The sequence below is a fragment of the Panthera onca genome, chromosome C1, assembly GCF_046562875.1.
Source record: "Panthera onca isolate mPanOnc1 chromosome C1, mPanOnc1 haplotype 2, whole genome shotgun sequence".
Taxonomy (NCBI): Eukaryota; Metazoa; Chordata; class Mammalia; order Carnivora; family Felidae; genus Panthera; species Panthera onca.
In genome coordinates, this window is record NC_138346.1 from 139423049 (window position 1) to 139435853 (window position 12805).

The 12805-nt window shown below is 33.9% G+C and overlaps 1 protein-coding gene across 6 annotated transcripts in view; it reads right to left on the reverse strand.

The window, feature by feature from the left end:
- PTBP2 (polypyrimidine tract binding protein 2) overlaps positions 1-12805 on the reverse strand; it is an 81637-nt gene that overhangs the window by 40815 nt on the left and 28017 nt on the right. The gene's annotated exons all lie outside the window — the stretch shown is intronic.

Consider the following 12805-nt stretch of genomic DNA (forward strand, 5'->3'; position numbering starts at 1 on the left):
GTATACTTTAAGACTTATAATTGGCATACAAACATATACTCTTATGTAAGACTACAGCCATTTCTTGGCAAAGCAAACGGAGTACAGAATCCTGACAGTTTGTGTTCTCATTTGTTCATTTGTTGGAATAACAAGAATGAATACTTCATAATCCAATCTAGAGCCCCAGGAGTTATAGGTTATGGTATCAGTAAATTTCAGTTTTTCCTAATTTAGTCTGTCCTTTTCTTTCTGGGGAAAAAAAAAGCAAAAAAAAAGTACATCACAATAAAGATACTATCTATTATTGCATACATAAAGGCTTCCCTTTTTAAGTTATTTTTAGAATATGATCCTCAAAAGGTTAACAGCTTGCATTTTCCCATTATAAAGAAAATAGGATAGTTTATTGTTCTGGATTTGTGTTGGGTAATTCCTGGGCAGTGTGAATTGTGAACGTTAATAAAACAGTTAAATAATATGGAAAGGTAGAATCATTTTGAAAAGTCAAAGAAAATAAATAACCTTATTTTTTGAAGCTACTTTTCTTTTACATCAATATTTAACATTCCCTGCAAATTAACTACATGCCAAACACTGTACAACTCTATAGTACAATCCCATTTATGGATAAGAGCTAGTTAAGTCGACCAAGGTCAGACATTAAGTAGTAAAAGACAGGAAGTAATAGAAAAAGACTGAAACTCAGGAAATAGGACTCCATGGCCTGTGGTCTTAACCCACCACACTATACAAGGATCCCAAAGACAAATACTGCATTATACACAATTGCCAAGATAGGATCTGTCCTTTTCTTCCAAAGACCATGTAACATCAAAACTTACACTTTTGTCACACTCTGATATTCCCTCAGTTAGTTAATAGTTTAGAAGGGGTAGCTACTAAATATTCATACTTTAGTACTAAATATTTATATTTTGGTGTGAAATATTATTAAAGTTTTCATTTTAGATAATGAGACTATGAGAACATGAAATTGGGAAATAAGGACTTCTTTAATCATATTGACTAAAGCATACTTTCATATATAAAAACACTCCAGCCCTAGAAAAGAAAATGGGCACAGGAAAATATATAGCCCTTAGCTTATAAAACACATATGCCATTTATTACCCTATCAGAGAAGTAAGGAAGATTGGGTCTCTCTGGGTTACAGATCTAGGATTCTTCAAAGGCAAAGAATAATTTGAACCTCTTTCCATGATCTTTTCCCTTCCACTCCTCAAGTAAATCCAGAAACTTTTGGTTTGTGTATGTAAAACCAGTAACAATTAAAATGATTTCTAAGAACTTAGGCAACAACAATATAGTAATACTTTTATTTATGCATACAGGTTGTATATAAATTGCAGAAATCTTTAATATTATTTTCCATATATTATTCAGCCTTCTTAAAGCCTTTTGCTTAAGATGTTCTTCTCAAATTTGAAACAAAATAGTATGTAAAAATATGCAAAAACTGTTTCTATTTGAATACTTCTCTGCCAAATTCAAAAGTGGTTTTCTACCTCAATTCTAAAGTGACCATGTTCATTCACCTTTAATCAGTCTCTTTTTTCCCTTGACTGACCTTTGCTTTTTACTGGTGTTTATCACAGTTTTCACGTAACAGTCTCACCAAGATTCTGGGTAATTTGTTAAATCCATCCATGGCCAAAATACTGTAAGCCCTCTCATACTTACCATATCTCTGTTCTCACAGCACCCCTAACAATTCACATCTAGTTTTCTTACTTCCCTGACTCACTGTATAGTTGTTTGAACTTTCTGTTAAGCACGCATTCCCAGTAATGGTGGGAATTCCTCAAGCTGTACTGACCCCAAAGTCCTATCTTTACTTCCTCATGTAAAACCTGGGTCTCAAAAACCACCTGCTCATTTAATTTGTAAATCTATTACCTTAGTCCCACTCATTCACCAATTTTCTAATTCTATACTTTCAACTGCATCAGCCTGAAGTGCAACATTACAAAACTTTATACTTCCACTTATTTATACAGTGGAAACTATTTAACAAAAGATAAGTACATTCTCATTCTCTGAAGTCTTTCAGACCCAACCATTTATAAAAAAGCATTGGTAGCATCCTTATCAAATGTGAAACTGAGAGGAAAAGCAGTTTCAATTCCAATCAGTTTTAGTTAAGCTTCAGGGCAAAGCATAATGTTATAAAAGCTGTTGGCTTTAGAAAAATAAAAAATAAAAAAAAACCTGAGTTACGAAAAATGAATGCTCATATTCTTTACATTCCTATCTGGGAAAACAGAAAACCCAAAGAAGAATTGACCAGAAATGCAGGTATATACAGAAAGATACTTCTGTTATTCTGCTAGCTGTTTAGTCAGGTCCAACAGCCACCACACAAAAAATCTTAGGCTTAATGTAAAAACTGGCTATAACTCTGCATTTTCAAGAAGCTGCACTGCACAGCCTACTTGCCAGAAGTACCTTACGCATGAGCTAGGAAAAAACAGAAGGCTAAACTAGAAGACTCATGTGCTGGAATACTTCAAAGCATTATAGCAAAATGAAATGGCATTATATAAAAATGTCTTCACATAAAAATTAAAATCTCAAAGAATTCTGAGTAACATATACCAGAATCTATGGGATGATTTCAGTTTTTTCACATAAAGCAAAATATCACACTTTTAACAATATTTAAATCCTACTATTATAGAATAACAATCAGAATTACTGGCAGAAATATGTATACTTTAAAGGGACAGTCCATATCCAGAGCTATGAAGAAATGACTCAAAAAATTAAAGAGACCATGTTTTACAATTGTCAAACCTCCTCCCCAATGAAAACTAGTTATTCCTTTCAATAAAAGCCAAATCCAATACTAGTTGGAGCTAGGTTTTTTTATTTTTTTAATGTTTCACTTTTATTTCTGAAGGAATATATTACAAAATATTCTTTTTTTTTTTAATTTTTTTTAACATTTATTTATTTTTGAGACAGAGAGAGACAGAGCATGAACGGGGGAGGGTCAGAGAGAGAGAGGGAGACACAGAATCTGAAACAGGCTCCAGGTTCTGAGCTGTCAGCACAGAGCCCGACGCGGGGCTCAAACTCACGCACCGTGAGATCATGACCTGAGCTGAAGTCGGCTGCTTAACTGACTGAGCCACCCAGGCGCCTCTATTACAAAATATTCTTAATGCAGGGACTTCTTATTTACCTGAGACTAAAATTCTAATGACGTTAACTTTTCTCACTTCTAAAAAAAAATTTTTTTTTTTCTGACACAAAAAACTGGCATGTATATAGAAAGTCTGGACAGATGAGGGAAAGGCCATTGAACAGACATTTTTAGAAACAGAATTCTATAGTAAAGTGATTTTGAGGAAACATTTTGGATAAAGCTGGAATAGAAGAATGAAATCCTCTTCTGTATCTGATAATCATAAAAGTTTCCTTGTAATACTGTCTGTAAAAGTACCTTTTTGAGACACTTGGATGACAATGGCATTTTTTTTTAATAAACTTTTTTAATGTTTTATTTATTTTTGAGAGAGAGAGAGAAAATGAGGGAGGGAGGGACAGCATGAGTGGGGAGGGGCAGAAAGAGAGGGAGACACAGAATCCCAAGCAGGCTCTAGGCTCAGAGCTGTCAGCATAGAACCCAATGCGGGGCAAGAACCCACGAACCGTGAGGTCATGACCCGAACTGAAGTCAGTTGCTTAACTGAGTCACCCAAGTACCCTGACAATGGCATATTTTTCCAGGCAAGTAGAATCACAAGTTTTTAAAGGTCTTTTATGCTGTTTGCTCTTATAAGCAATAATATTCAAATTGGGGTCTGTGAGATCATGTACAGACTCTCATCTTTTTTGTTAAGGAAAAAACATCTTAAAACTCAGGGTTTCCAATGTGAATGAAGGTAAATAAATTGAAAGCATGTAAATTTCTTATGTTAAAACAAGGCTTTAAGGAATTTTATTCCATCAGAACACAAGACTCAATCATTCTTTAGTCACTGAAGTACACTGTCTTTCCTAAAGATACTTTTAAAAAGATAGTAACAAATTATTGTTTCTTTCCACCAAAACCCAATCTCCTTTCCCATGATCTTCCCTTTGTTAATGGGACTATCATCCATCAATCTAGTGATTATCTAAACCCAAATGAATACTTCTCCCAAACCAGCCTACTTCCAAATAACTCAGAAGTTCTAATTTCTTGATACATTATTTCTTCCATATTCTAAGAACCTAAAATTCAGAACACCTTAATATCTCTGGAGATTACAGTACAGTGTTTAACTGTCTACCCTGTGTACAGTAGTAACCTTCACTCCATACCCCACGAAACACAAATGGAAGAAAAATCTTTTCTAAAATGTAAATCTGGTAAAGTCCAAGATCCCTAACATAACAAATCAAATCTTATATGCAAACCTCTACCTATCAGAACTCAACTTTAGTCACTCCCCTTCTCATATTTCACATTTCAGCAAGATAAAACTAGGACTAGCTCATGGTTCCCAGAGGTATTCTACAGTTTCAAACGAATTTTGGACTTGTTTGAAAACTTTGTAAATCCATATAGAACATGTCCAACACCACAGAGAATTAATTCCCTTGTACTTCCTGTTCATCCGAACACCCACAGGCAACCCTTATTCTGGCTACTATACTAAAACTTGATTATCTGTTCTTTATAAAAATGGAATCACACAGTGAGTACTCTTGTGTCTAGCTTCTTTTGGTTCATAGAAGGTCTAATATTCACTCATGTTTTTGTGTTAATAATCATTCTTTTGTTATGAGTAAGTAGTAACCTACTGTTTGATTATACTACAATTCACTGATATTTTCCTATTTACAGACATTTGGGTAATTTCAAGTTTGGGACCATCATAAATCAAGTTTTTTATACACATTTGTACAAGTCTTACAGTGAACATGTTTACACTGCGTAAAAACCTAGACCAGAAAGTACGAGGTCATAAGCTGTCTTCATGTTTAACTTTATAAAACACTGCCAAAGTTGTTTTCCAAACTATTTTACACTTTCACCAGCAATGGCAAGTTGTTCCAATTGCTCCACATCCTTCCTCATCAACATTTACATTGCCAATCCATTTAATTTTAGCTTAAATTCCAGTGGGTGTGACATACCTCACAGCAGTTATAACTTGTGTTTTCCTGATGACAAATATTTTTGTGCATTTATCAGCCATTCATATACCTTCTTTGGTCTATTTCAAAAAAAATTAGGCCGTTTGTGCTTACAGATGTGAAAGAATTCTTAAGCTATTTTGGATACAAGTCCTTTGTCAGATATAAGCACAAATATGTGAATATTAGGATCTTTACCCAACCTGTGCCTTGCCTGTTCATTGTCTTAACAGTGACTTTGGATGAGTTTTTCATTTAGATGAAATGTCTAGTTTATAAATTATTCTTTTATGGGTAGTGGTTTTTGTGTGTTCTCTAAAAAAAAAAATCTTCATTTACCTGAAGGTTAGATATATACTCTATATTTTTTCAAAATGCTTTATGTATTTAGTTTTTTAGGTTTAGATATACATCCATCTAACTTTTCTGTACAGTATCAGGTAGTTTGTTTCTTTTTTTCATATGTGTTTCTGTTTTCTGGCACCATTTCCCCAAATGAATGACCAAGGCACCTTTGTAAATAATCAGTTGATCATAAATATAGGAGCTTCTTTCTGCACACTATTCTATAAATACTAATCCTGCTAATATTAAACTGTTTGATTACCACAAATTTACAGTGAATCTTGAAATCAGATAGTGTCACTTTTTTTTTCTTTTGGAAAATGGTTTTCATCTAGGTCCTTTTTTATTTCCACATAAATTTTAGAATCAACTTGTCAATTTCAATTTAAAAGCCTGTTGAGCTTGACTGACTTATAGATTCAATTCCATCCAATATGGGGGAAAATGACATTTTAACATATTGAGCCTTCTAATTCATGAACATGGTTTCTTTCTCATTCAGGTCTTTAATATCTCTTTGTAGCATCTTATATAGTTACTGATATACTTGTCTCCCAAATTATTTTTTAAATGTATTCCTTGATATTTGTGTTTCTGGTATTTTTATAAATGGATTTTTTTCATTTCATTTTCCAGGAATTTGCTAATAATATCAGGAAACAATTTTTGTATACTGAACTGGCATCATATAACCATTCTAAATTCACTGATCAGTTCTATGCAACATTTTTTAGATTCCTTTGGGTTTTTTATTTTAAAAATTATGTTTACTGAGAAGATAGTTTTACTTCTTCCTTTCTAATCTTTATGCTATTTTATTTGCCCTATGTAAAGAAAAAGCAGGAGAAAATGTGAAAACAGACATTACTTCATTCCTGCTTTTAAAGAGAAAACATTCGGGGCACCTGGGTGGCGTAGTCGGTTAAGTGTCCGACTTCAGCCAGGTCACGATCTCGCGGTCTGTGAGTTCGAGCCCCGCGTCAGGCTCTGGGCTGATGGCTTGGAGCCTGGAGCCTGCTTCCGATTCTGTGTCTCCCTCTCTCTCTGCCCCTCCCCCGTTCATGCTCTGTCTCTCTCTGTCCCAAAAATAAATAAAAAACGTTGGAAAAAAAAAAAAAAAAAAAAAGTTTGAAATTTAAAGAGAAAACATTCAATATTTCACCATTAAAGAATGGAATTTGTTTTAGGCTCTTATTGGATGTCCCTCACTCAACCTGTGGAAGTTCCCTTACCAGTTTTCTGAGTTTTATCATGAATGAATGCTGTATCTGTCCTATTGTATCTGTCCTATTCTCCTATTGACATTTTTTCCCCTTCATTCTATTATTGTGATAAATTACACTGAGTTCACTTTGAAATGTTAAACCTTACAATCCTTGGGTCCGCCTCAATTAATAATCATGAATTATCATTTACAAATGATAATTCTAAAATCTAACATTTTGTTAAGAATATCTGCATTTATGTTAATGAAAAATATTGGTTTGAAATCTTGATTTCTTATATCCTCTGGTATCAGTTATAGCAGCATCACAAAGTGAATTTGGAGTATACTCTGCTTCTCTTTTTCTAAAAGCAGTATACTGAAGATGGCTATTATTTCCTACTTTGAAGTTTCATAAAATACAACAGTGAAACCACCCATATCTGAGTAAACTCACCTATGAGTGAAATCACCTACGCCTGGAGTAATCTTTGTGAGAAGATTACTAATCTAATTTTTATAATAGACATAGAGCTAATCTGTATATATTATGGAGTAACAGTTCATGTCAGTTTTAGTAAGTTAGGTTTGTGAAGGATCTTGTCTATATCACCTAGGTTGCTGAATTTATTGGTATTACTACTCTTTGCAGTACTGCCTTATTTTCCAGTTAGTTTCTGTAGGATCTGTAGTGGTACCTCTACTTTCATTCCTGATATTGGTAATATAGCTTTCTTTTCTTGACAGATTAAACTTTTTAAAAAAATGCTTATTTGAGAGAGACAAGGAGAGCATACATATGCACAAGCAGCGGAGGGGCAGACAGACAGGGAGAGAGAGAATCTCAAGCAGGCTCCATCCACACTGTCAACGTAGAACCTGACACAAGGCTTGAACTCCTGAACCATGAGATCCTGACCTGAGCCGAAATCAAGAGTTTGATGCTTAACTGACTGAGCCACTCAGGCACCTCTAAAGCTTTTTCTAAAGTAGGTATTTTCTAATATGGGTATATACATAGACGTATTTTCCCCACGTACTTTCTCAAATGAGCCAACAAATTTTAATATTTTCACTTTCATTCAGTCAGAAAGATGCCCTTAATATCTTCAATCCATGTATTATTCAGAATTGTGTAGTTCAATTTTCAAATATTTGGTGATTCAAATTCTACTATGATCAGATACTATATGAGCTTTCAGTCATTTGAAATCTATTATTTTATGTCCTAATATATAGTCGATCATGGTGCTATATACACTTGACAAGTTTTTCTGCAGTTAGGGTATAGTTTTGTGAATGTGAGTTAAGCCCAGCTGAATGTTCAGCACTGTTCAAATCCTCTATTTATTTTAAAGATCTGTCTTATCAATTACTATAAGAAATGTTAAAATATCCAACAATGATTATAGACTGGTTTCTCTCTTTAGTTTTACACATACGTGTATTTTTTCATAAACTTTGAAGGTCTGTTATTACTGGTATAAAGTGTTTTTCAATATATTAACCCTTTAAGCACTACAAAATATGATATTTTTATATCTGGTAATACTCCTGTCTTGAATTTTACTCTGAGGCTAATATAATCAGATGAACTTTCTTGTGCTTGTTGTTTGCACAGAATATTATTTTCAATCCTCTTTACTTTCAGCCTATCTGTGTACTTCAACCTGACTCTAGAAGATACTGCAGTCAGACCTTGCTTTTTAATCCAGTCTGACAATCTTTACCTTTTAATTGGACTTCTTAGACCACTAATGTCCAAAGGAAATATTCTGCAAGTCATGTAATTTTAAATATTCTATTAACCACGTCAAAAAATGAGGAGTGAAATTAATTTTAAGAATAGATTTTAGATCAATATACCTGAAATATTACCATATCAACATATAGTCAATATTTTAAAAAATGAAATATTTTACATTATTACTTTTGATACTATGTTTTTGAAACACAAAGGCATACATCTCCATTAGGAACAGCACAGTTCATGGCCTCATATAGCTAGTGGTTACTACAGCAGATTAAAGGGTTTTTCTGGTTTTTTTTTTTTTTGCTAATTTACATTTACACATTTATGTTTAACATCTATTTACTTTCTTATTGCCTGGTGTTTTCATGGTGTTCTTCTCTTGCACTGCACTAACAGAATATTTGATAATATTCCATTTTAATTCCTCCATGGGCTTTTTCCTTTTAAACAGCCCTTCTGAGGTATTATTCACATGCAATAAGCTGCATACATTTAAAGTATAAAATTTGACAAGTTCTGACATATGCAAACATCCACAAAATCTTCACCCTAAGAAAGTATATATATCATTCACCCCTAAATTTCCTTGTACCCTTTGCAACCCATCCCCCTTGCTCCTCCCCACTCCCAAATCCAATCTGCTTCAGTTTGTATCTCCTTGGGTTTTATATAAATGAATTCATACAGAATGTATTTCCCCTCCCCCGTCCATTTCTTTTACAGAGTAGCATTATTTGGGTATTTATCCCTGCTATTACATGCATCAATATCTTATTCTAGGAGTGGCTGACTGGCTCAGTACAGCATAAGACTCTTGATGTTGGGGTCATGAATTCAAGCCCCACATTGGGCAGACAGCTTTCATAAAAGAAAAATAGCTTATTCTACATGTCTGAGTAGTATTTCATTGTATGCAAAGGAATACGAGGCCAAAATTGCAATCTATTTATCCATTCATCTGTTGATGGACATGTGGATTGTTTATGGCTTTGCTTATTACAAACAAGCTATTATGAACATTCAACTGATTTTTTTAGTTTTTTGGGTTTTTTTAAATGAACATATGCCTTCATTTTTCATGCATAAATGCCTAAGAGATAAACAGCTGACAAACGTCATTTGGTAGTTTAACTTTTTAAGAATCTGCAATATTATTTTGTCCAAGTAGTTCTTCAAGTTTACGTTCTCACCAACATGAGAGTTACAGTTCATCCACATCCTTTCCAACACTTAGTATGGTCAATCTCTTAAATATTAGCCATTATAATAGGTGCGTAATGTTATCTCACTTCAATTTGCATCTAATGATTAATGACATAGAGCATCGTTTTCATGTGCTTATTTGCCATGTTTTTGCTGAACTATCAAGTATTTTTGCCAATTTATTACACTAGGTTGTTTGTTGCCTTATTAAGTTTTAGCATTTATACAGTCTGAATTTATATATATTCTGGATCAAAGTTCCATATGCTCTGTAAAGATATTCTGCTACTCTATGGTTTGTGTTTTCATTCTACTATCAGTATCTGCAAAAGAACTTAGAGTCTAAAAGCTGATGAAATCCCACTTGTTCTTTTATAGTACTTTTGGGGTCCTATCAAAGAAACGTCTGCCTAATCCAAGGTCACAAAATTTTTTTACTATGTTTCTTCTAGGTCCACTCAGAGTTAATTCTTCAATATGGTATGGGGTACACATCCAAGTGTGTTTTGGTGTTTTGTTTTTGGTTTTTGCATAGATACCTTAGTCAAAAACCAGTTGTCCATAATTATGTAGGTTTATTTCTGGATTCTATTCTGTTCTATTCATCTATTTATCTTTATGCCACTATGATACTGTTTTGATTATTCAGCTTTATTGTAACTTGAAAACAGGGAATCAGTCCTCCCAACCTTTTCTTTATTCACTTTTAACTGTACTTCCTTGTATGTTTTTTTAATTATTTCAGTATGCAACCTTAATAGAATCTACTTTAAGTTAGAGTTAATATTCTATCACTTCATGTAAATAATAAAAACCTTACAACTGTAAAATTCTATTTATCTTCACTTAGTGCTAACTGTTGTCATATAAACATCAACACACAGTCTCTGTGTGTTCACTCACTAGCATTTTCCTTTATAGCTTTAAAAATATCTATAATCCTTGTGTGTTAATTCCACTATCTAGGTCACTTTGGTGTCCGCTCCTGTTGAATGCTTCTCTATTAGATGGAATGTTTTCATGCTTCTTTCCGTAATTCGTAATTTTTGATGGTATGGGGGATATTATGAATGATAGTTCACAAAAAAAGACTGAGTCATGTCTTCCTTAGGGGGTGTGGTTTTGTTTAGGCAAGCAATTAAATTACTGGTGATCCTTATTGTCTTGTCAGGCCAAACTATCTAGCTTCTTCACTCTTCCTTTTAAGGTTGGTGCTTAGTGTAATGGGTGATCCATTCTCTTAAAGACTGGGCTTTCAGTAGTCTAAATTGAATGCCTGAGGTTCTCTCCAAGATGTCTGCATTCTGACTTCCCAGAACTCCCAAGATCTCAGAGCACTACAGAACCTTGGGAATCACCACTTTAGCTCTCAACCCCAGAACAGGTCCGTTCTGACAGATCATGCAGAGTTCTCAACCTGTATACAGGCAGCCCAGCTATTATTCAAAATTCTGAATCAAGTGAATCACCATACTGAATTCTGACCCCTGCAAAATGCCCAAACCCCTGGAGAGCTTCCTTTTTCAGGACCCTTCACAAATCCCAGATGTCTGAGCAGCTATGAATTCCAGTCTATCTTTCCAGCTCAGTGAGACCTCCATGCTCTGCTTAGATTCTCCTTTCCTGTGCTACAATAGGGTAGCCCAAGGCAGAAAGCCAAAGCGATCATGGGACTCCCCTCATGGATTTCCCTTCTCTCAGGGATCTTTATCTGGTACTGTCTGCTCATCAATTCAAGACAATATATTTTATACAGTTTTGTAGTTATTATTTTTTTTTGGAGGGCACATGGAAGGAGAAGGAAAAGGTGCTATCAGTTATTCTGTCATAGCCCTACATACTAATTTTTAAAACATTTCAACTATTCATCACTATATGTATTGTTTTAAAAAAATCAAAGTGGCAAAGCAGCGTTAGACATTTGAACCTATTTGTTCAATTATTTGTACACAGTATTTTGACTATCAAAATCATGGCCTAGTGATTTTGTTTTGTAATCACGGAAAAGTCAATAATAATGATGTGTGGGCAAATTCATTATCACATCATTATGACTACGTTAAGTACTTCATTATAGTTTTTACTTAACTGAACTGCCAGGCATATGTATGTGTGTGCCAAGGCACACCTATACATAAGCAATAGCTACCTGAAATAAATCAAAATGCTTCTAGTTTTTTACAATCCTTTTACTACCCAAAACAATTAATTCCTCAAGCAAGTAATTCAGGAAAGGGTTCAGAAAAAAGGAACTTCGGTTTTAGGTAAACAGTGTAAAATGCAGGGGTATAGGCAGAATAATTAATTCATCGTCATTATCATCATCATTATCCCCATATCAAATTTTGATCCATAAAACAAGAGTCTAAAAATTAGTTTATATTTGTTTAGACAGACCTTACACACAACCAACTTTATTTCAGACATATATACAATTTAAGAAAAATACCCTATGAAGATAATATGGAGAAAACATTAAAAAACCCAATTCAAAGAATTAAAATATTGTTATAGCAAAGAAAAAAAGGTTGAAAGCACACAGAAATGAAAACTATCTAGCTCAATCTTTTGACTTTTATTTAGTTGGGCTTTAGAGCTTGTGGGATAGAGAATACTTCAAATATAGTAATTCCCTTTATCTGCTGTTTCACTTTCCATGATTTGTTACCAGTAGTCAACCATGATCCAGAAGCAGATGATCCTCCTTCTAAAATACTGTCAAAAGGCCAACAGTACCCTAACACTGTATCACAATGCCTATACATCATTCACCTTGCTTCATCTCATCACACAGCCATTTTATAATCTCACACCATCACAGGAAAACAAAGGGTGAGTATAATACAATATTTTGAGAGACAGAGGGAGAGAGTATGCACATTCACATAGCTTTTATTACAGTTTATTGTTATCACTGTCCTATTTTTAGTTTTCGTTAATCTCTTAATGTGCCTAATTTATAAATTAAGCTTTATAGATATGTATGTACAGGAAAAAACACTGTATATACAGGGTTTTGTACCATCTACAGTTTCAGGCATCCACTGCAAAACTTGGAAAACAAGCCCGGGAAGGTGGGGGGGAACTATTATAAAAAATTTTTCTGTAAGACACTCAAACACAAAAACTAAAAACAAAAGGATAAAAGGGGCAAGAATGAGGGGACTTTT